Source organism: Ochotona princeps, chromosome 14 (assembly GCF_030435755.1).
Source record: "Ochotona princeps isolate mOchPri1 chromosome 14, mOchPri1.hap1, whole genome shotgun sequence".
In the NCBI taxonomy this organism is placed as follows: Eukaryota; Metazoa; Chordata; class Mammalia; order Lagomorpha; family Ochotonidae; genus Ochotona; species Ochotona princeps.
The window spans coordinates 48,421,130-48,447,616 of NC_080845.1; positions in this window are offsets into that span (position 1 = coordinate 48,421,130).

Consider the following 26,487-nt stretch of genomic DNA (forward strand, 5'->3'; position numbering starts at 1 on the left):
TTCAACATTTTTTGTGGCAAAGTAAAAATATAATTACCTTTTTCTCATGAGTGTTTCAGTAAGCTTGTGTGTATAATAAATTGCTTCCAATTTGTGGTAGACTTTTCACTTGCAATCAGACTATACATAAATGCTAGCTTGTTTCAGAGCATACTTAAAGCATATGTTTAAGTGTATATTTGTCTGACCAGTTGGATACTTTATTTTCAAGATTGATTTATTTATTTTTATTGGAAAGGCAGATATACAGATAAGAGGAGAGAGAGGAAAAATCTTCTGTACAATGATTCACTCCCCAAGCGGCTGTAACGGCCAGAGCTAGCCGATCCAAAGTCAGGAATCCAGAGCCTCTTCCGGGTCTCCCATGCGGGTACAGGGTCCCAAGGCTACTAGCAGGGAGCTGGATGGGAAGCAGGGCTGCCGGGATTAGAACCGGCATCCATATGGGATCCTGGTGTGTTCAACCCGCTAGACTACCATGCCAGACCCTAGATGTTATTTTTAACCTAGACTTCAATCTAAATTTGATAGTTGTGGTAATCAGGTTTGGATTCAACAAATTAATATGGCTGCTCAGGTTCTATTATCTTATACCGTATCTAAGTAGAATTATCATACCGGTATTGATATATTGGCGATATGTTGTCTTCTACCTCTCCCCCAGGACTGTTTATAAGAGTTTTTACCCTATATGCTTAAAGTAAAATCAGCTTTTTTGTTTTTCATAAGAATAGACATCTGTTTTTTCTGAGTCCACTTCCACTTACTTTCTCAAAGATGACAAATTTCTTAAGAATGTTCTTCAGTGTTAGTGAAACACACACACACACAAAGAAAGAGGAGAGAGAGAAGGGGGGAGAAGAAGAGATCCGATAACTTGTGTTAATAGTCAATGTTCTGATTCTCTCATTTACACATGTAAAAAAGCATTATTCTGGGCCCGGCGAAGTGGGGGTTTTAACCCAGTGGTTAAAATTCTCATCTTGCACACCCTGGGATCCCATATGGGCACCAATTTTAATCCCAGCAGCTCTGCTTCTCATCCAGCCTGGGAAAGCAGTCAAGGATGCCCCAAAGCCTTGGGACCTGCACCCGTGTGGGAGACTGGGAGGAGGCTCTAGGTTCCTGGCTTTGGATCAGCACAGCTCTGGCCACTGTGGCAGCTTGGGGAGTGAATCAATGGTTGGAAGATTTTCCTCTCTCTCTCTCCTCCTCTCTGTATATCTGACTTTCTAATAAAAATAGAGTAAATCTTTAAAATTCCATACCTTTCTAATCTTGTCTTTCCACCATGCTCCTGCCTCATGTTTTATCTGAATTCTTTCAGGTCCCAATTTTGACAATAAGTTCTGTGATTCTTCATGCTCCATGAATGTACTTCTATCTTTTAACTCTATTTGTCTACTCTATCGGTTTAAGTCTCACCAAATGCTGTATCTTATCTTGGTATATCATTCCAGTGCTTGATGAGTGAATATGTTGTCTCTAACTCTAGAGCATCCCATGAATAGATTCTCTATGTACTTTCTCCTTTGTGCCATGTAGGTAGTTCCTTGCACATCTCATCTGGTTCTCTCCTTTGAAGAATACTCACTGAAGACTATTGTTGCTATGTGCAGTAAATAATTACACATGGACGCTTGAAAGAATGTGGAGGGTTAGATACATAGACAATACAGGATCCGTTTCTATGCTGGTGACTCGTTTGGCTTAACAGCTGCTATCAATGGAAGTAGTTGAGAAACTGAAACACTGGAAAATTCAGGATGCCCAGTCTCGCTGTTAGGTTAACGTGCCTCATCTCAGAAATGAGAGAATCAATTTGCATATACTTCCCTTTCCTGTAAAAGATGACTTTCAGGTTCAGTTCCCAGCATGTTGTTTCACTTGGGGTTCAGTGTGCTTACTGACCTTCCTTCATGTCGGACACCTGGGCCTTTCTTTTATCTTGATGCCATCACCGCTCCCTCAGTCCGGAGTGGAGGTGTGGCCATGCATTCCTAGAAGTGTATTTCTTATCTGCTTCCTTTCCCAAGGCCTCTGGCAGCTTTGCAGTGGCTAGGACAGCTCATGCAGTTCCTGATATTGTTCCATGTTCCTTTTCAGAAGGCAGTGGGAATCAAGGGCTCTGTCTGTTATTAGAGGTTCATGTTTAGGACTGCTGGAGGCAGGGACCTGACTCACTGACAAAGGATAGTCTTTCTGGTTGAAACGCTCTTCAAGGTCTTATTTACTTTTAAGGACAAGACGTTGTTATCCTCATCACTGTAATCTTAACACATCATTTTGCCTACCCCCAGATGACCATTGATAAATATTTGTGAATAAATGCACATCAGATGCTGTCTTTTCCTAGAAGTTTTTCCTTGGCATAATTAATAGGACTGATTGCTTCCTCATCTGTGGCCTGCTTTGTCACGCTCTCCTTTCTTACACAACACATGCTAATGAGTGACACCGATTCACCCACTGTAGAGGTAAGTTTCCCTGTGACTCTTTGATAGGTCTTAACATTTGTTAGTATTCCTGATACCAAGTACGTACAATATTTATACGATCAGCTCTGTGAAACTGTTATGTGTGTCTATACAAGCATGATTAAGAATGTTACATTTCAAAGTCTTTTTATTACTCTAGATTTTTTTCTACATAATTATACATAAGTTGCAAGTATTTCTTTAAGGCAACATTTTTGCTTTCATCTCACAAGTCTAAATTTTTTATCTGATGAAATTTCTAGTCATATATTTGTTCCCAACCATGGTAAGGATTGGATGCCATGTCTTTGTATTAGCTTTGCTCCTCGTGACATTTAGGTACCTACCACTAATTTTCCTACCTACCTAATTCTGATATTCATTTTTTAATGTATTTATGTGGCAATAATCCTCCTTAACCTTTTTTAAAAAATAAAGTAGAAGATGAATAAAGTACTTACAGTACTTTGTAAATTAAACATAGTCATTCGTTCAATATTTAGCAAGGGACCATTGACAAATCAGAACTGAGTAACATGTTACTCTACATTCTTTCAGCTTGTAAAAGTTAAAAGTCAATGGAATTTGAGATTTATGGAATGTGAGAAGGGAGGGAGAGATTATGTCAAGGCTGATGCTATGATTTGGATGGTGACATTTCCTGAGTTAGAGAAGAGCAGAGGAAAGACAGATCGGGGAAGGCAATGCCAGCACTGTTCTAATATAAACAATCATTATAACTGACAATTGTATTGCTCCGTGTGGTCTAGAAAGCGTTGGACACAAATAATACTTATAATAATGGACATTTGGGGGCCCGGCACGGTGGCCTAGCGGCTAAAGTCCTCGCCTTGAACGCACCGGGATCCCATATGGACACCGGTTCTAATCCCGGCAGCTCCACTTCCCATCCAGCTCCCTGCTTGTGGCCTGGGAGAGCAGTCGAGGACGGCCCAAGGCTTTGGGACCCTGCACCCGTGTGGGAGACCTGGAAGAGGTTCCTGGTTCCCGGCATCGGATCGGCGCGTACTGGCCCATTGCTGCTCACTTGGGGAGTGAATCATCGGACGGAAGATCTTCCTCTCTGTCTCTCCTCCTCTCTGTATATCCGGCTTTCCAATAATAATAAATCTTAAAAAAAAAAAAAAAAAAAAAACAAATGCTTATTCTCTCTGAAACTTGGCTTCCTCATCAGCAAAATGACAATAAAAAAAATGGACATTTGTATGGTGATCAAAAGCAGATTGATGATTTATTTCTAAAAATAACTTGCAACTTGCTAAGAACCAATATAATTTTATTGTCAAATGACAATAAAAAAAATGGACATTTGTATGGTGATCAAAAGCAGATTGATGATTTATTTCTAAAAATAACTTGCAACTTGCTAAGAACCAATATAATTTTATTGTCAAATGACAATAAAAAAAAATGGACATTTGTATGGTGATCAAAAGCAGATTGATGATTTATTTCTAAAAATAACTTGCAACTTGCTAAGAACCAATATAATTTTATTGTCATTTTGCTGATGAGGAAGCCAAGTTTCAGAGAGAATAAGCATTTGTTTTTTTTTTTAAGATTTATTATCATTGGAAAGCCGGATATACAGAGAGGAGGAGAGACAGAGAGGAAGATCTTCCGTCCGATGATTCACTCCCCAAGTGAGCAGCAATGGGCCAGTACGCGCCGATCCGATGCCGGGAACCAGGAACCTCTTCCAGGTCTCCCACACGGGTGCAGGGTCCCAAAGCCTTGGGCCGTCCTCGACTGCTCTCCCAGGCCACAAGCAGGGAGCTGGATGGGAAGTGGAGCTGCCGGGATTAGAACCGGTGTCCATATGGGATCCCGGTGCGTTCAAGGCGAGGACTTTAGCCGCTAGGCCACCGTGCCGGGCCCGAGAATAAGCATTTGTAACGATGGGGAAATGAGTTCTTACGTGTGGAAATTCAATATTACTGTCCTGTGTTCTATCCTTATTGTATTGCTTCTCAGATTGGAAAGATGACAGGGTTATGGTAAGGGTTGCAAGAGTAAAATAGTTCCTCATCTTTGTAAAATAAAAGAAACAACCAGATAAATAAGCATTATTACTAGAATTCTTCCTTATTACTTAAGATGGTATTACCAATATTCTCTGCTTGCAACAGTTATCTTCAGCTCTGTTTCCCGGGTTTGCGCGGGACAATTTGTTCCTGTCTTCTGGCTAAGGATTTGCTCTATCCAATAGAATGGTGACACCCTCTGAGTGATTGATTAAATCCTTAATTTTGAAAGAAATTTTTGGGGTAGGCATATGGCACACAAGTTAAGTTGCCACTTGGGAAATCCACATTCTATATTCAGAATACTTGAAATTGAACTCCTCCTCTTCTTTCAATGTGGCTTTCTGTTCACATATCTTCTTGGGAGTCAGTACATGATGTCTCAACTACTTGGTATCCCTGCTTACACATGGAGGAGACCCGGAATGAATTTCTGGCTCCTGGCTTTAGCTCGCTCAGCTCTGACTCTTTTCAGAATTTGGACAATGAATTAATAGATGGAAAAGATCTCTCTCTTTCTCTCTCCCTTCTCTCCCTCCCTCCCTCTAAATTAAAAATGCAAGTAAACACATAAATAAAAAATTCTTGAGCATAGATATTAATATTACATTTGGGGACACAATCTGGCATTTCAATAGAGTACGATCCCCATGTGACTTGTGTTAAACATTGATTAATTGGTTAAGATTCAAGTCTCGATTGTAGTTGATGACCATAACCACGGAAATACTCTCAGACCTCTGGGTAGAGATATTTATGTATCCCAGAACCAAATGTAACTTATAGCATTATGTGTTTTGAAACAAAGGGATAACTTGCCAGTGGGTACCTTCTGTACCTTACTGTGGGTAACCAGAAAAGAAAAAAATGAACTGAAACAAAATAGAAGAGATTATCTAATTCTTCTTGCAGTGAATGAACTAACTGCCCAGAAGATGCCTTAGGAAGCCCGAATACACACTGACCAAAAACTCTACAGTGTTCATATTCTCACTTAAGAGGGCCAGTGCTAACCAATGTTTTCTGCAGGATTTTGTATGTGAAAACCTGCTGTGCCTACTAATATAGACATTGAACTCCAGATTTCAGAAATAGATCATTAAGAAATACTTAAAAGAGCTGATTCTTTTTTGAATCCCAAAATGCTCAAATCCATCTGATAAGATAGTTTTCAGACATATCTTCTGGAAACTTGTGACCTCTATAAATTTAAAAAACAAGAGGGGAGGGGGAAGAAGTGGCATATATATCTAGATTCTTGGGCCAAGCTCCCTTCGTCATCTCTCTATTTTTCTTACCACCCAGATACTAGAGCATTTGGCATACGTGGGATCATATTATTTTAGAGCTGGAAGGGAAACTCTCCCACCCTGGTTTTATCTGTAGGCTGGGTAAAGGTTTGGGATTTAGCAATAGGCTTTGCTAGCTCAGCTTGTGAAAAATCACATTCTTTATCAGCTCCCCAGATGGTTTCGATCATTAAAAACACAACACAACAAAACAAAAGCCCTTCAGAGTGTACACTGTGAAGATATTCTCTAATTTCCAAGAAAAATAAATATATGTAGAATTTCTCACAGATTCTCACACTTTCTCAGTATACAGCCTGAATAGCTGTGCTGAATGGAGAACTTAAAGCCATCGTTTTTGAAGCTGCAAAGCCTTGTGCTGAATACTTAACTTCCAACAACCCCCTTGCCTTTATAGCTTGTCTGTCAGCCCCCAACTCTAAGTCAGTATTTATCTATTGGGGCTTTGCTTAAACCGAAAAGTGGATGTCTTTATTCAATGAATTTGGGGCAACTGGCTCTCAGTAAGCAACAAAAACAAAAAGGCTGTTTCAAGTCACAGAGACTTCAAGAAACCATCCCACCATCTGCTGAGGAGAGAGAAATGAGTCCATGGGCCAAAAGCTCTTTACTGAATAGAAGAAATAGTATTGTCATCTGAATTTTCTGCAACACCCCTTGGATCAAAATATTATAATCATGGCAAAGAGATGTAGCAGATAGATGTGGCCACACATAATGGATACTCAAATGGTCCAGATCACTGCTCGGTTTGGATCATTTACTGTCATTTGGAAGTAAAACTGGGGGACTAAAGGGTTTGGGGTTCGAGGGAGAAAGGGAGACCTCACGTTAAGCTGGCATGCACCAGTGGATAAATGGCTGGCATTTGCAGAGCTGCATTGCAGGGGAGCTTTTAGCGGTTTGCCACTGCCAGCTGATGTCTCTGTGAACATCAGTGCCAAGAAGCCAAAAATGAAAGCAGGTGCAGGGGCAGAGGAGCTGAATGTGGGGGGCAGGGGAGGGGTTCGGCAACAGAACTTCTGTTGTTAGAAATTCGTAGCCTTCATTAAAACCTAAACAATGCCTCACTTTAACTCTGCATAACCTTTTTAGCCTGCTAGAGTCCTGCACACACACTTAAGACAAGCCTCTTACATTTATACACCAGACTAAGAGACTCTGTTTTTTGTTTGTTTCTCTCCAAAGCTGTGGAGCGTCTGTGAGACTGCTGAACTCAGCTGAGAGCAGCTTGCCTTCTAAAGCCAGGAGCATCTGCTTCTCAAAGTGCCCCCTTTCCTTCCCTCCCTCCTCCAGTGCCCCCTCTTCAGAAAGTCCTACTTCTGCACAACCAGGGCCTGGGAACAGGGAATATTCCTGAACTCTGCATGTCTTGGCTGAGCACTGTCACCAGTTCAGCTCTCAGAAATGCTAGTTTCCGATGAGAACAGGACCCAGTGCCTGGCAATTTACATTTCTCTCCAAAGCTCAATGTTCCTGCAACATTGTTCCCTAAGCACACCACAAGTTACAACAGGAGAAAAAACAAAGGGGCAAGCAAAAGAAAAAAAAAAAAAAAGCAATGGAGATAAAGGTACAGGACCAACAGAGGGAAGGAAGTAAGCTTGCCAAAGGGCACACTAAAAATTGAGAATACAGCAGAAAATGACATCTGCCCACCTGCAGTCTCCCAGGGTTGAATCCTTCCCAGCCTGGACCTTCCCGGCAACAGGCCTCCCAGATGGCAAAAGGAAAAAGTCACCTTGCACAGAGATGAGTCCAAACTCCAAGTCAGAGGTTGCCTTCTCATGACTGCAATCATGGGCAGGCAAAGTTCGATGAGGAAAACTGTAGAGAACGCTGTGCTTGGTGGAAAATAAATTTGGTTTTACTTTTTCTGATGGTCGTTACCGCCTATCTGCGACCATGAGTTATACTGCCACACACAGGTTTGCTTATTTCAAGCTTTCATTATACAGAGAAGTCTAAAGATTTCAACCAGAAATAATATCGTCTAATGGGGTCAGACACCAAAATGAGCTTAGTTGATATGTAAGTAGAGTCTAGACAAAGGTCTGGGTGAAATATTAATTTTGGACAACAAGATCCAACAAAACTGAAAAGTCTGAGGGAAGTGAATGTTCTAATAGAACATTAAAAAGCAATAAAGAAACCAAAATCTGGCATCAACTAAGAAGAAGCAGTCAAAAATAAATACACACAAGAAAGCAGAAATAGCCAATAACATAAAACAAGATTCAATCTTATGACTGAAAACAGAAAAAAAATCTAAAGACAAAGAGTGTTCACTTACAAAATGTGCATTTTTTAAAATTTTCAATATTGTTGAAGATTTGAGGGTAAAGAATTCAAATATTTCAGGGATAATGGATAAAATGTATGTCAAAATGTAACCATCTTTATTTCTAGGATCTCACCTTGGTCAGATAGTTAAGACATGTAACACATTTGTGAACTAAGAAATTCACTGTGGCAACATCTGTCAAAACCTGGTAGGCTAGCTAAAATCTAGAGTATATTCATAAATCATTTTTAGAAAAATACTCTCTTGACATAGAAAACTACTTGTAATACCCTTGTTTAGTGGAGAAAGCAAATTACAAAATAATATAAACAAGGTTAATTGTTAACAGCAGTTATTTTGAGTTCAATATTATATGTGATTTCCTTTTCTTAATTATGTGTCCTTTATTTTCTATTGTTTTCAAAACTTTGAAAATGGACATTTGTATCTCTTGGGCTTTGTATTAGTGAAAGGAATACAAGTGAGCAAGTACAAGCATACCTCAGTGCATCTTAGGGAACTGAAGGCAGCACCCACATCAGGAAGCAGAACATCTTTTGGACCCATCAGTTGGACCCTTCCAGTTTTCTATCTCTCCAACAACAGTAAGCCTACCCTGATTGAAACACTGTAATTTTTTTTTTTTTTTGGCATTTTATGCACTTTACGTAAAGGACCACAGAGCAGATATTCTTTTGTATTTGGCTTCTGTCATCTACCATTAGTAATACATTGGGTAAGTATGAATGAACAGGCGCTGAAGGCATTGATGTAATGCAGTTTGCTTTTGATGACTTCAGAACCTCTTCCTATAAGCTTTGCTCCATCACTAGGCCTGAGTTTGTCAAAATCCCTTCTTTAAGCCTGTTCTTGGAACTCTCATATCTTGTATGAATTTCTGCTGGGAAATTAATCCTCACCCAGTACTATTATAGCATTAATATTTAATGTTTCTTCTATATGTAATTTATCATGGCTTGATCACATTTAATAGTCATATGGTATCTTCCATGTTTCAAGTACTCTACATCCATGAGGTAATATACCTTTTATTTCCTATGTGAGAGAAAATGGACTCACAGAACCTAAGTAATTTCCTCTACTATGGTTCTGCATCCAGGACTTTGAACATCTCAATAAATGTTCCACCACTGTACTCAGTTTCTTCATTGCTCACAGTTACTCTCCTGTGTGGACTGAAAGGACTTTTACTCCAGGAAGTAAAATTATTTACTTAATTTTCACTGCATTTCCACTTCTAACTCAATTCTAGTACCATTTAATAAGTATGCTGCTTGGTGACTAAACATAAGGGATTATTGTGACTCAATTTTTCCAGCACTTTCTGAAAACATTTTTTTTCACTTATTTGAAAGTAGAGTGACAGAGAGAGTGAAATGATAGCATATCTTTCATCTATCTGCTGGTTTACTTCCCCAGTGCCTTCAATAGGCAGGTTCAGGCAGAAGGCAACAACTTCATCAGAATCTCCCATGTAGTGGTGGAAATTCAAGTGACTGGGCTGTCATTTACTGCCTCCTCGGGAGCATTAGCAGAAAGCTGGATCAGAAACAGAGAAGCCAGGACACGAGCCAGCACTTCCATGCAGACTACAAGTGTCCCAAGCATAACCCAGTGTGCTGCAAGGGATACCCATTTCAGACTCTTTATAAATGGTTTTCTTTGATGAAATAGTGTTATTCTGCTCTGTACTGTGGTCCCTAATACAACCTGAGATTCTGATTTTTGTTTAAATACAATGGGTTTATGAACTAACTGTGGCCAGTAAAATCTAAGTAGAAAATGAATAAAGTGAAATGACTAATGGTATGACTAATGTATCTAATACGAATAAAATAACTTTTAAAGCATCGTCCTGTATATGACAAAATTATTATATATGTAACAACTATAAAAGAATGTAAAACTATTATTAGGATGCATGTATAGATATGAAAAAATTTTAAAAAAGGTTAACATTTGTGTAAAATAAAAATGATGGTTTGGGGTTTTTTTGAACATTGAAATATTTTGAAATAAAGGTTACAACTAAAGCCTATGCTTCGATTTATTGTAAGAATGAATGATAACAGTTTTCAAGCTTTGAAATGTGCGACTATATTGATAATTTGTCAAAATTAATCTCCATATGTTCATGTTCAGTAGACAGAGTATACAAAAAAACAATAGTTTTTTTCTGATAGTTGATCAAATAACACATTGTGTTAAGTTTTAGTAGATTGTGGTAACACATTGAGTTAAGTCAAAAATTTCTTTCAATAGTACCCATTTAGCCTGTTAATTAAGAGGCTCTTAATCCCAGCATCTTAATGCCTGCATTAGATTCCCAGTTTCAGCTCCAGTTTCCTGTACTGCTGACCCTGTCAGGCAGCATGGACAATTCTAATAATTGGTCTAGCCACTCACATGGGAGACTTGTACTGTGTTCTACTCCCAGCTTCAGCCACGGCTCAGCCCAATCCCAGTCCAACCACTCTGTGGGCTTATGATGAATAAATTGGTGAAGAAGAACATTTTTTCTGATGAGACTGGCAACAATTCAGAACTGTTGAACTATCAAAACTACTTGAGCAGGACTCTCAGAGCATGCCCCACATCGGGGACCCTGGGATGGTTGGGAGGCTGGTGTGGCTTCTGCATTTATCTTCCCCTTTCCTCCAGATACAGAAGGAAAATAAGAGAACATGGAAACAACGTTCTTACCCACTTTCCTCTAGCCCTTGACCTTTTGCACCGTAATCCACCACATAAAAATTATCAAAAATAAAACAACAACAAAGAGGAAGGCTTCTATCAATATCATTTTAATTACAAATTCAGTTGGGCTTGTACGTCATTGAGTTTCCCTCCAACATGAGCAAATACATCACTTAAACAAGTTGTAATTAGTTTGTGTAGCAAACAAGTGATTCTGAGCTGATACAACATACATATGCTTGAATGTGTAGTAATCAAAAGCGAATTAAAGTTGATGACTTCCACTTATTGCATTCATGGGTTTTAATATTTTATGTTATTAATTTATTATTTCAAAAGGAAAGAGAGACTGAACCAGGGAAAAAGCCAGGAGCCAGGAACTTAATCCAGGTCTCTTGCATGGGTGACAGGCAGACAATCTAAACAATGCCTGCTGTATCCTAGTTTCCAGATTGGCAGACACTAGAAGCCAGAGCCTGATTGAGGCATTAAATCCAGGCATCCTAACCGGTGCCTTCACTGCCGGGAAAAATGTATGCCCTGCCTTTATGTATTATAATATTGTTGGGATGAATTTTACAAGGAACAAGCATTCGTTATAAAAATTTAAGAAGCAATAAATTGAAATTACTAAGTACATTTTATGGAAAATAATATGAGTTCATTTTAAAATCAAAGTTGTGACTTCAATAGACAAAATATATGAGAACTCTGTATGTATTTACAGAGAAGAGGTAGAAAAATATGTGAGCACTGAATAGAGGCAAATTTAAATCAGTATAAGAAACATTTTTGCCATTCAATGATTAAATAGCCCAATGGCATTGTTTATATTGGCATAAAGTTGATCTCCATGTAATGTGTTATAACAGAAAACTAGATAAATAAAGCATGATATATCTATGCGAGGTAATAAAATACAGCTGTGAAAATGAGTGAGCTGGAGCTAGATTTATCCCACTGAGACGCTCATAGATATATTGCTGAATAGTAAACGCAAGCTGCAAGAGAATATACACCACCTGATACTGTTTATATGGAGTTGAGAAACATGTAACACAATACCACACATTGATTGTGCATATCTATTTATATAACAAAGTTATTAAGAGCTGCCTAGGAATGGTGAATATCAAATTTAGGGATTAGGTTACAGATTTAGCTTTTAAGAAAAAGAGGCATAAGGTTAAACAGGAATACGCAGGATGCAAACTACTACTCATGCTTTGTCTCTATGATAGTTGATGAGTAAAAGAGTGAAAGTTAAGTAATTCCTCACACTTTTGTATATGTGTAAAATATTTCTAGTTATTATGACTGCTCTTACTCTGGGTCTCATGCTATGCAGAAGTTTATAAGTATTGAAGTATTTCTCACAAAAGCACTATCAAATGGATGCTGTTATTAATCTATCTTAATAAATAAAGCAAATCTGAGCAGGGAGAAGTGAAGCATCACACCTTGGAGAATACTGAGCAACTAAGGAACAGGCCTGGAAATTGAGTCCAGGCTGTCCTGCGGTACAGATGTCCTTCAGAATGGGAGTGATTGGTTCCAGGATCTCTGTGGATACCAAAATTCTGTGAATACTTAAGTTTTTGCATGAAATCTAGTAATATTTTATGTAACTATGCATCTTCTACTATCCACTAGAAATACTTTCTAGATAAAAGTATATAAGTATTTCTTAGATTACATATACTACAATTTGCACATAAATGATTACTAAACAATAACAATGAAGAAATAATAACAAAAGTAAGGTGAGTGCAGGTGCTGTTTTTTGATTGTATTTCCTACCTACAATTGGCTGAATCTGCAGGTGCAAATTACCCACGTGGAGGGCTGGCTGTAAGCAGTTGGCAACAATAGTCAGTGGACTATTCTCCCCACATACAGACATAAAAATGCTCCTCAACTTCCTATAAGCTCAATCTGTTGAGGATCTTTTACAGTCGTGATCTGCTGAGTGTCAGAGCTTAGCAATACAGCACTCTCGGAGTGTTCGTCATTTTCCCTTGTGACATGTGGTTTACAGGGAGCTGCTGCTGATTGCCCAGGGGCATTGTGAGATTATACCACATATTGCCAGCCCAGAAAATACCAGGTATCATAATCATACTTACAGTTTGTACTGAATGTAACTTTCACAACATTGTGAAGTTGAAAACTCATGTATGGAGCCATCCTTAGTCAGGAACTGTAAATTTATGACAAGGATCAGCTTGTGAGATGAGATATTTTTATTTAAATGTAATGAACTCTCTGGTAAAGTAAGAAGGTCTTCAATTTTGCAAATGTAAATAGATGACCAGTTCTTAGGTTACTAGGGTAGTGAGTTATTACAGTGTATGGGAGGCTATGTTATATAAAGTGAAATGTACCCCTAACTCTAAGTCTCTAAAGTTCTGGCAGAAGGAGCAGCTTTCTGGGGGTGGGAGCGCAGGGAGCACAGAGTCATTCTTTAGATATCTTGGATTTGAAGTAAAATCATGGCTAGCAAACAGACAATGGAATTCAGTTTGTGTTAGTTATGAATTTGTTAGCATGATAGTCCAATTAAAGAAATAGAAATAATTAGCCAGGAAATATGGAACAAAAGAAAATGGAAGGTAAATATCCGGTGGAAAAAGGAAGAAGAATCTCTGTTTTTGTCTGTCTTCGTTCTGTCTCCCTCCACGCACACCACATATGCATGTGTACACAAGGTATTTGCATGTACATACACTCACATACACACAGGATCTTGTTCATTTGACCATTTTCTTTCTCCTTCTCTTACACTTTGATGTAAAAGCGATTCTCAAGTATGTGCCAAGAGATAAAGAAATCATCTCCTTTGAAATTAATGTTAAATACACTGTTTGCTATCCCACCTGCTTATCTACCCCTCTAATCCATCTGTACGGAAATGTGAAGAATAAAAACACACACCCACACATACACATTGTTACAATTTTCCTTATAGTTCCACCTTCATGCTTAAAGAAATAATCATTTCACAATGACTCTGTATTTCAATTTGTATACTTATCAATTAGGATGCAGCCTACTCAATATCAAAATAATAATTTTGAGAGTTACAAATTCTTTGAACATCTTATAAAACATGTGTTCCCTATTTCTGATAACTTTTAAAATAATTTCATTTTACATAATGAAGCTAATTCCAAGCAAACAGAGAAATGTGTCTTTTTAGAATGCTCACTTTTGTAGATTCACAAATTAACATGTTAAGCATAAAGCGGATTTTCTTTTTCTAATTAGCCAATGTGCAAATGGGTATTTCTCCACAAATAGATTGTAATGCTTATCTTATGGTATTAATGTCACCATATGTGAGCAGAAGTGTTGCTTTGATCAGATTCCACTGAGATTTGACTTTAATTCCTATATGTAAGAATCGGTAGTTGGATATTTTCTGGGATATTGTGAAAGTGAGATGATTGAAAAGGGCAACAGACAGGAAGGAAAGTGTGAGGCAGAAGGTGCTTTCTGAGCCAGTAGTTTGCACTATGCTGGGCAACAGGTTTTCATTTCTCTGGGCAAGTTTCCTGTTAGTTAGCACCCTGTTTTTCAGATTGTATAAAGAAGTTTAATTAAATAAATCTTCCGAAGTTGAATAAATAATAACACATTTAGATGTGTTGCTGCCTCAGTCTATGCTATCATCTCTGCCATGATGTAGAATTAATATTGAAACATTTTACCCTCTGGGAAATTGATCTATTCATCCACAGCTCAATGTTCTCAATACAGTGGAAACTACCATCGGTGGTCAACTTTTTATACCTGGTTCATACTTGATAAAGTGAGAAAATGATCACAGTTCTACCGCCATTTTTCTCATATGTTTCCTTTTGTAAATGCTTAACATGAAACTTGGAATTGTAGCACTGTGCATTCTCAAAATTAATTTATTTTATTACTTGGAAAATGTGATTCTAATTTGGTTTTACGTAAGCCATTTTCCGTTTGTGACAAATATAATTATATTCCCTTACTCTTCTTACTGATTATTGGCTTATAAGAATCAGATGGAAAGTCATTCTCTTTCAGATGAGATTGTTGACAGTCTGTTAGAGACTCAGCATGTACTTCCTACCGCAGGATTCACCTGTTATCAGTGAAATTAGCTCCTTTCAGCTCTCATCACACTCTTCATTTTCACTATCACCAGTTAGGTAAAGAGAAAAGATACTTGTAAAATGAAATGATTTTGATTATGCACAAAAGGTAGAACCATATCTGATGTTAGCTAGCATTTGCTGTGTTGTATTGTTACATTTAATTCTCATATAAGATTTCTGTAAGGTTGGTACTGCTCTCATAAAAAAATCATTACAGTTATTCAACAAATGACAGTCAAGACAAAGAATAAAGTAAAAATTTATTTTCATTTGGAGAGAAAGGTGTACACAGAGAACAAGAGAAATGCAGACATGCGGTTTCCCTAAACGCCTGCAACAGCTAGGACTGGGACATGCCATATCCAGAAACCGGCAACTTAGTATGGGTTTCCTACTCGGGTAGTTGAAGCGCAGCTACTAAAACCATCAGATGCTGCCTCCTGGGGGTGCTGGGTAGCAACAAACCAGACTCAAACCAGAACTGGAGTCTTGAACTCTAATGTAAGATGCAGGTGTCTCCAACAGCATCCTACTTGCTAAGTCAAACTTCGCCTCAGAGCCAAACACTCATTCCAAGATGTCTTTAATTGAACTCAAAACTTTCCACTTAAGAGCCAAGGAACATGTCCACAACAACATACTGCCCCTCTCCAAGAAAATAGAATAATTAGTAGGTTGATGAAGTCACCAATACTGAGCAAATTAACTGCATATGTGTTGCTAACAAAACAATAGTAATTATAAACAAATATTTCTGGCACATAAATCCCAGTTAGATCGAATATAGAAACTTAGTGCTTGCTGTCGTCTGTCCTCTGCCCTTGTACTTGATGGTAGGTTGAGAAGAGCAGCAGAAAGCTTAGGAAGAAGCAGAAGATGCTCTCAAATTCATTCCTGTATCTTTTAACCTTGTTAGCAGCCAGCATCTTTACATCAGTATAATGATGCTGTTGTAGCTCTGTTGCCTTGACAACCCCTCCAGTCACTAGTTGGTGCTACCCTCATGGTTTGTGGTATCCTACCCCAGTAATGATGCTTTCTGCCATATTGTTACTGATACTACTGCCAGCTTTTGGCCTGTCCTCTCAACTGCTGCTTTTATCAACTTGACATTCCTTCAGAAAATATAATTATAGGCATTTATAACCATCTCTAGCTACTGTGCCAGACACAAGTAGATGCCTTTCATTCACTGGGACAAAGTTGCTTTATGTCTAAATTATAGATTGCTACTCTGGGATGGGTTTGCCTTTAGCATTCTCTTTGTCTTTCCAGGCTGCTATAACAAAACTACCATAGACAGGGTGACTCACAAACAGCAGAAATTTGTTTCTCAGTCCACAGATTCCATGTCTAATGGGGGCCCACTCTCCTTATTTGATAAGAAAAGTGAATAAGATCTCTGGGACATCTTTCATGAGAGCACAAATACCTAATGACCTCTTAAAAACCCCACTGCCTAATACCATCTCGTTGGATATTCAACATGAATTTGAAGGTATGGGGTAGGAGACAGACATTTAAATCATAACAAGTACATACCCATTTGAACTTGGGAAGATTCACCTTTTTGCTTTTCTAAGAGCAATGGCAATTGCTTTCTCCAGCTTAAAAAACTATGCCTTCTCTCATGAATTTTCTCTTAGGGATATTTCCGAGGCTGATGTGGTGGCAGAATGGATTAAACTTCTACCTCCAACACTGACATCCCGTATGGGCGCATGTTCAATTCCTGACTGTTCCACTTCTGATCCAGTTTCTTGCTAATATTCCTGGGAAAGAAGCAGTAAATACACCAAATGTTTGGGCCCCTGTACCCATGTGGGACACCTGGAAGTAGCTCCTGGCTTCTGGTCTCATCCTGACACAACTCTATTTCAGTAATTTGGGGAGTGATCCAGGAGATGAAAGATCTCTCTACATATGTATCTCTTACTTTCTCTGTCTGCCTCATTGTGTCTCTATATTTAAACAAATAAAATGTTAAAAATTAAAGCATATCTATGTCTCTGAAATGGGTTTCCGCTAGAAATATATTGGAGCCTAGATTGTGGGAAAATGCAGACTTTTTCTGTTAATTGAAAATGTTATAATTAAATGTGATGGCAGGCAGAAAAAGGAAGAGGTTATTTCCCAGCTTGTCTGTTTCCTTACTCATAGTTCATCTCACTCCTAAAGCATAGATCTGGATCAGACAAGAAGTGGTGCTGGAACAGGAGGCCGCGTTTGTGGGAACAACACCAGGAAGCCACAGGCTTGCAGGACTGAACATGGAAAATCGGTAAGTGATCCCAAAAGGGATATCAAACATGGAAGGACCATTTGCTAATAATCTGGCTCTTTTCATTTGCCCAGTGATCATCTCTGAAATCAGAGTGAAATCACATATTTCTCACCAAGTCATTTGCTTGGAACAGTTCTTCGGCTTGTCTAATTTCAGAGTACTGGCTATAATTCACGAGACCCCCTAACACATCAGTCTCTTGGCTTCCAGCAATGTCTGTCCATTCAGTGCTCCTGAAAGCAAACTAGATGTCAAAGCTTTTGAAGAGACTGATCCTACTTACCTGGGGTGTAACAATCACATATAATTTAACATTGATGAGGATTTGCCAAATTTTAAAAATGAATAAAGAAAAATGAAATTCCGAGGAAGACTGGAAGACATCTAAACTATAGGCATACAACATACACTAACAAATAAACATAAATAAAATCAGCTGACCAAGGTAGTTTTGCTTTCCAGAGCTAAAGAGAACCCAATATGACCAGCTTCTTAGCACTGGGAATTGGCTGGGCTCTTCCCACTGGCAGGACTTCAAACTTCTGTCCTTCCTCTCCCTGTTAGCCAGTTCTCTGCCCTCTGGCACCAAGAAGCCTTTAATTCACCACGTAAATTATTCTAGATAGGAACGTATTTGTTCAAGTGTTCTTCTAAAGGACTCAAAATCTTTGTGCCATGCCCTTAGAGACCTTTTGGAGTTTGTACTTGACTTCTAGGGCCAGAATAGAAAAAACAAAAGACACTGGAAGCCATGAGTTTGGTTCAAATGTGATTTCACCATCAGTGCCCCCATTTGTACTGAAATGATTTGTTAAAAATCGAAACCCTGGCCCGGCGTGATAGACTAGCTGCTAAAGTCCTCACCTTGAATACACTGCCGGGATCCCATATGGATGCCAGTTCTAATCCTGGCAGCCCCACCTCCCATCCAGTTCCCTGCTTGTGGCCTGGGAGAGCAGTCAAGGACGGCCCAAAGCCTTGGGACCCTGTAACTGCGTGGAGACCCGGAAGAGCTTCTGGCTCCTGGCTTCGGATCAGCGCAGCACCAGCCATTGTAGCCATTTGGAGAGTGAATCATTGGATGGAAGATATTTCTCTCTGTCTCTCCTTCTTGCTCTCTATATATCTGCCTTGCCAATAAAAATAAATCTTGAAAAAAAAAATCAAAGCCCAATTCTGTTCTTTACCATTTGAATTAAGCCAACTTTTCTTTTGTTCTTTTTCGTTCTTTTTTTTTTTTTTCCTTTAAGATATCCAGAACACTTTAAAAAGTCAACTTCAACAATTGTATAGGGCTTCCTCTGAGCAGTGCTCCTCAGGTAACTTGTGAGAAAGTCAGAAAAATGTTCAGAGAACTCTTGAAGGAAGTTGAGAGGAGTAGGATGAAAGATGAACCAATAAACAAAAGAGCACAACCATCACTGTCTCGGGGCAGAGCCACGGCCTCTTCCTGCTGGCTGTTGCTCAATAGACCGAATAAAGCAGAGGAGTGCCACGCCTGTGTGACAAGCTGGGAGCAAAGCACGTGTGCCTTTATTCGGACCATTAAAACAATCTGAAATCATGCGTATTTCGTAGGGTTTGGAACATGATTTACCACCCATAAGCATCAAGGAATCTAAAACACGAATATGAATGAAAGAAATGTAAAATTCACCATGAATAATAAAAATAAACTTTTCATATACTTGCTGTAAAATAAAAGGCTGATAAAAAGCAGCAATAGGTCAGCAAAAGTACACGTTTAAATCACGGATTCAGGCAAGACGTTAAATGAAACTGTGGCTGATGGGACTTTTATCATCAGTCTTTTAATTTTGTACATTTTGAACACCATCCAAAAATAGTAATCCACTGTTGAAATGCTCTGAACAGGAAGGAGAAGTGAAATATTCTCTCCATTGCAGCCTTCCAACCAAAAGTCTCCACATCTGCTGTAAATGTATCAGAACCTAGCTGAATCCCTTATGGAGTACGCTGCCTCTTTTGTCTGAATTTTGTTTTAAAATCCTTTTGCAGAGGTTTAATGTTTGGCAAGATCATGTTTCTGACTTTTTTCCCCTGCTTTATGTCCTAATTTCATATGAATAGTACAAAGAAGAAAGGTGGAAATGAAAAAAATTAAGCTTATACTCAATTTGGACCAGCAAAGCTCCGTTTTTTTTTTTTGTTTTTTGTTTTTTTTTTTTAGAAATGACCTCTCCTGTATTCGGCATTAGGCTAATAATCTATGGGAAGGATTTTGCCTGTTAAAAGAGATAGGAATCGCAGATTAAAATTAATTATTTATGCATTCATATTTATTATTTACTCATGCAATCTTTTAGGAAAGTGAAAAGTAATGGATCAACAGCATTCTATATTTGGAGTGTGCTTATGTTTTCAGATTCTCATATGTTTAATTTAATATCACCACAAGCTAATTATTATAATTCTGTGGCAGAAATTCTTATAATATTATTTTTTCAGTATATGAGGGATGCTTATTAAAAACTAATAAAATCCAGAGAGAATCAAGATGGCGGAATAGAGTAAGGACATGTTTAAATGGACGGAAAAACATTTAATCAGGATGAAGCAGAGAGGACATATTTCAGGAAATAGGAGAGGACAGAACAACAGCAGAGGGGTACCTGGAGGCTGACAGACACAGGAAAGCAGCCGGCACAGCGGTGTGGTGTTGCAGTGACTGATACTCCAGCGGCATTCAGCTAGAGGCGATCTGAACTCCACCAGCAGCCGGAACTCCACCAACAACCAGGTGGGAAGCGACTTTCACTGGGAGCTTGGGAGGTAAACCCAGACAAAGAACTGTCTGTCCTGCTGGTCTGTTTGATTTGATCAGGAGCAGAGACAGAGCAGTAGATCTCAGATGGGCAGTGGGAGAACAGGGTGGATTTCACAGCCCAGTCAGCTCCCTAGAGCTGAATTGGGCGCCATTTTGCGTGAAGAGGAAAGGGCAAGGGAAAGGACTGAGCACGCACTAAGCTGGGAGTGAGCTCATTTCTGACTCGGTGAACTGCAACAACGTGGGATTCTGCAGGTTCCAACCAGGGCAGGTCTGGGTAGCCCTCGGATCTGATGGCCAGCAGATCAAGAACTGTAGTGGTGGTATGTCAGGCACCATTTTGTACACTGTGGCAATAGCTTTGGGACTACAGGAGACAACAGTGAACTGCACATGTGCTGAGCTCACGAGAACTCGCTGAGTTCACTGGATTGCACTGGTCCCGCAGGAAAATAATACCAACTGTGGCATCTTACCAGTCAAAATAGGTACGTGAGGCACCCAGACCTAACGTCCCCTAGGTTCCAACAAGATCAGCGCCACCAACAACCTAATTATATAGGACACCTGGTGTCTCTCTAATCCTGGGACCTGCTCCAACCGGAAGTGGGAGAAAGGTTGCAGAGAAAATGGTACAGCCTCAGCACGGTATCACAGGAGGTGGAAAGTGGTGAGCCAAGAGCTGGGGCTGTGGAGACCATGGTGGAAATCTAAATTAAGAACCCAAACTTGGAACTTGCTGGAGAGAGTGGCACAAGTGGCTGCAAGCAAGCAAAAAGTTGTGTACCAACTGCAATAAGTAAAATCGCATTGTAGACTTGTGGGTGACAGAGCTTAGAAATCTGCCCCAAGGAGAAGACTCTGATAACCAGAAATACAATGATCAAGAGCAAAAGAAAAGACAAAGGCAAAACGAATATTACCCAAAACTCCCCTGCAAAGGCGCAAAACCCTATGCCAACCTCAGAGTTAACTGAGGAAGACATTGAGAAAATGGGGGACACAGAATCCATAAGACTCATTTTAAAGATTCTGATAAAAAATGAGAAGCTCATGCAAGAGTTCAAAGAATTTAAGGAAGCAATAAAGCATATAAAGGCTGATATATCAGAAATTAAGAACGCAGTAGAGCAAATTAAAAGTACAGTGGAGAGTCTCCAAAATACAATGAAACAAGCAGAAGAAAGAATCTCAGAATTGGAAGATATTTCCTGTCACCAGGGGGAAGCAAACAAAAAGCTGGAAGCAGAGCTGGATCAGGCCAAAAAAAGTATTCAAGAATTGAAAGACACTATGACTAGGCCAAATATAAGAGTTATGGGAGTCTCAGAAGGTTCAGAAAGAGAAACTGGGTTTATAAAGGTATTTAATGAAATAATAAGAGAAAATTTCCCTAATCTGGAGAAAGAATTGGGAAACAACATCCAGGAGGGACACAGAACTCTCAACAGTCCTGATCAAAAGCGATCTGCACCTAGACACATGATTATCAAGCTCTCTTCAATTGAACATAAAGAAAAGATCCTTAAATGTGCACGTGAAAAAAATCAATTGACATATAAAGGAATGCCAATTAAACTCACAGGAGATCTCTCACAGGAAACTCTACAGACAAAAGGAGAATGAAGTGACATATTCCAGATTCTAAGGGAAAAAAAATTGTCAGCCTAGTAAAACATATCCAGCAGAGCTTTCCTTTGTCTATGAAAATGAAATAAAATTCTTCCACAGTAAAGGTAAGTTAAAAGAATTTGCTTCGGGCCCGGTGGCGTGGCCTAGCGGCTAAAGTCCTCGCCTTGAAAGCCCCGGGATCCCATATGGGCGCTGGTTCTTATCCCGGCAGCTCCACTTCCCATCCAGCTCCCTACTTGTGGCCTGGGAAAGCAGTTGAGGATGGCCTAATGCTTTGGGACCCTGCACCCACGTGGGAGACCCGGAAGAGGTTCCAGGTTCCCGGCTTCAGATCGGTGCACCGGCCCGTTGCGGCTCACTTGGGGAGTGAATCATCGGATGGAAGATCTTCCTCTCTGTCTCTCCTCCTCTCTGTATATCTGGCTGTAATAAAATGAATAAATCTTTAAAAAAAAAAAAAAAGAATTTGCTTCTTCCAAACCTGCCCTACAAATGATACTTCAAGATGTTCTCTTGCCAGAGAAGAGGAATAGCACCAAACAAAACCAAAGGCAAATGGGAAGAACATCCCAGTAAAATGACAACAAAAGACTAAACGAATGAACAACCCATTCCTAAAATGACAGGACCAAAATACCACCCATACATATTAAACTCTGAATGTAAATGGCTTAAGCTCAATCAAACGTCATAGATTAATAGACTGGATTAAAAACAAAACCCACCTGTTTACTGTCTGGAGGAGACACACTTCACCAACAAAAATCAACGGAAACTATATCGCATGGGTTTTGTTGTTTTCTGTTGGTTTCATCTCTTCATAATACTTTCTTCTCATTAAATCATTCAATGACTCATAGATAATGCAGTGACATCATTTTCTTCAAGAAAGTTCTTGATTTTCATTTCTTCAGCTACACCTTAGTCATTTAATAGCATGTTATTTAACTTCATGGTGTTGTTAATTTCTTTGTTCTCCCTGATGTTGATTTTGTTTTGTAGCTCTTCAATTAAGGGGATGTATAGTAGCTGTGCAATGGAGACTGTCATATCTAGTAACATGTTATTTAACTTCATGGTATTGTAAACTTCGATTTTTCTTTCTGTTGTTGATTTTGTATCATGACTTTTCATTTAAGGGGACGTACAGCAGCTGTGAAATGGAGACTAACATATTCAGATGTGAGGATGCAGTGTGGTATGCATTTTTGCTTCCAGACAAAGATGGACTTACAATGAAACTGTTTACTATATCTTGACAATAGGATTCTGGACTCTCTGCCATTGTCCATGCCTGCAACGATGGACATATGACTGATTATGAAGAACTAAATGTTAGTAATGATATAGAGGAACTAGGTGGGGGGGGAATTGGGGAGGGGATAAGGGAATATTGAACTGTATCATAAAATGATAATAATAATAATAAAATGTAAAAAAAGTTAAAAAATAATAAAATCCCTAAATTTCCACGTTGTTCCCTAAAGTAGTAAGAAGTAGAAATATGAGGGTCTGACATGATAACCTAGTGGCTAAATCCTTGCCTTACATCCACCAGAATCCCATATGGGTGCTGGTTCATATCTCAGATACTGCACTTTTTAATCCAGCTGCCTGCTTGTGGCCTGGGAAAGCAGCAGGGGACAGCCCAAAGCCTTGGGACCTTTGCAGCAGAGTGGGAAAACCAGAAGAAACTCATGGTTCCTGGCTTTGGATTGGCACAGTTCTGGCCATTTGGGAGTAAGCGTGCAGACAGATCTTTCTCTCTGTATGTCCTTCTCTGTATATCTACCTTCCCAATAAAAAAATTAATAAACAAAGTAAATCTTTAAAAAAAAGAAGTAGCAACACGAATCCCTCCATGGAATAAAATAATTCTCTTTTCTCTAAAGGTCTACTGTTAGCCTCCACTGAGACACACGCTTTCCTGTGTCCCGTTGTTGGACAAAGAAGGTAGGTTCCTACCATATTGTTCAAGTGTTCTTCACATTTCTTTTTCGTTTTTATTTTGTTGTTAGTATTATTTTTGTTGCTAGTATCATTCACAGGATACAGTTTTGTAGGCAGAGAATCAACTAGTGGAGCCATCATGCCAGCCAAATTTCTTTTTTTTTTTTTTTTTTTTTTTTTTTTTTTTTTTTAAAGATTTATTCATTTTATTACAGCCAGATATACACAAAGGAGAGACAGAGAGGAAGATCCTCCGTCCGACGATTCACTCCCCAAGTGAGCCGCAACGGGCCGGTGCGCGCCAATCCGATGCCGGGAACCAGGAACCTCCTCCGGGTCTCCCACGCGGGTGCAGTGTCCCAACGCATTGGGCCGTCCTCAACTGCTTTCCCAGGCCACAAGCAGGGAGCTGGATGGGAAGTGGAGCTGCCGGGACCAGAACCGGCGCCCACATGGGATCCCGGGGCTCTCAAGGCGAGGACCTCAGCCGCTAGGCCACGCCGCCGGGCCCCATGCCAGCCAAATTTCAACCACTATTCCCATCAACACAGTTTGCCCAGACCTTTATGCCAGAGAGTGACAGTACTCAGCATTGTAACTTTATTATTTGAGCTTCATTGAGCATATACTTTGAATTTTTTTAGCAAGAATTGCAATGGAAATGGCTTTTAATTTTGTGGAGGATATTTTTTTTTTTTTTTTTTTTTTTTTTAACTTCTAGACCTCTCTGTCAATTGAAGTTGAGTTTTGGCATCTGAATATGCCTATTTCACCTTATTCACCAAAATTTTCATCTGTAAAGTAGATTTGAAGAAAAAAATAGTTCTGCCTTTTGTGATTGATCTCTCATGCTATCATAAAAAGGCTTCCTCCAGAAAACATTGCCAAATAAAGTGTATTGGCTGCACTGTGGCACAATTCAAATGTTTCAATAGATAAGCCTTAATGACACAAGAACTTCTAAAAGGAAAACAAAGAGGGGTGTAAGTGTGGTGACAATTATTGTATAAGCAAATAGGAAGTCTATTCACAATGTGAGAGAATACAACTCATAAACTGCAAAACGATCGCCAAAGTTTTCTTCTAGCCAAGATACATAGGATTATCATCTCACCTGGTGTGATCCCAAAAGGAAATAAAAAATGGTGTTTAGAATTGTTGCTTTAATGAAAGAAGTAACAAATTCAAAAATTATGTAACTTTTTGATAAGCATAAACAACTGCCTTAAAACAGCTTCCACAGACACAGATTTTTTTTCTAGGTGGTAAGACTATGAGTTTAAATTTTCTCAAATACTGTGCTTGTCTGTTTCCCAATTATTTTTTGTGAGTTAAGAATAATCATGAAGCAGAATGAGAAGACTGCTGTAGATCAAAAGCACATTTTGCAACTATTAAAGATCACACACTGCCCTTAGCTTCTTAGCTTCTACAGATATTTCAGTATTATCAATGTCCTAGCTGTTTTCTTTGTCACAATTATAAACCATCCACTTGAGAAGATTTCGTTTTGTTTAGTCCCACATATATCAGGAAGTATAGCTATTGTACAACTGATACAATATCATTGAAAATATTTTAAATGGTGTATCTAAGTACCTAGTTCTTTATTTCTTGAAAGAAAGATGAACTGACATAACCTAAGATCATTCCCAAATGTGAGCACTTTAAAGCATACCTGCTTGTGACTGTACTCAAGCTTAGAGATAACATGGAGCAGTAACAGGTGCTTGTTTTCAGAAATGACTAAATTTGTGCTGCATGTAAGCTAACAAGGTCTGTGTCGAAACCTTAATGTCTTCTGCCCAAGCCCAAGGACTAGAGGAGAAACCTCATGAAAACAATAAGCACAACTTATCAAGGAATGAGAATGACAAGGCAAGAGAGCAGTAAGATAGCTGTAACTGCTCCTCTGAGCAAGGAATAATGTGGCTGATGGGTATGTGAAGATGAACAGTATGGGCTGTAGAGAGCTTAATAAAGGACACAAAAGAGCCTACAGATCTCTCAGCGCAGTTATGAACAATCTGATGCAATAGAATTACGTGACAGGAAAACCGTCAAAAGTCTGAAGGGATTCAGAGAAGAAATATTTCAGCACAGCCTTGGGACCTGCCTTACAATGCACTGGATTAGGCTGCTGCTTGGGACATGTGCGACCCATAGTGGAGTAGCAGTTCAAACTCCATGTGCTCCACTTCTGCTACAGCTTCCTGCTGATGCGCCCAAGAAGGCAGTGGAACTTAAGTACTGAGTTCCTCCCAGTTATGTGAGAGAGAGTTCTGGCCTCTTGGCTTTGGCCTAGTCCAGGCTGGCTGTTACAGCCACCTGGGGAGTAAACCAGTGAATGGAAGATCTCGTAAATAAAGAAATACGTTTAAAAATGCAAAATATTTAAATAACTAGGACAAGGTGATGGATAATTTATGCACATGTAATGATAAAATTTCTCTTGCTTAATTTTGCTTAATTTAATTTTCTGGTTTTGAGGACATGCCTGAAAAAAAGTGTATCGATGGATTAATTTTAAACATTTTAATTTCCATATTGTTTAATGAGTTTTTCTGAACTGGGTAATTACTGCATATTTTACTATGTTTATGGGTTTTTTGAATGATTTGTTCAAACTGTATTAGAAATGATTTATCAAAATTATTGCTCACATAGAAACATTACTGACCTTTTTTTTAAAAAAAGATTTATTTATTGTATTGGCAAGGCAGATATACAGAGAGGAGGAGAGACAGGAAGATCTTCCGTCCAATGATTCACTCCCCAAGTGGCTGCAATGGCCGATGCTACGCCAATCCGAAGCCAGGAACCAGGAACTTCTTTCCGGGTCTCCCAAGGCTTTCCAGGGTCCCAAAGC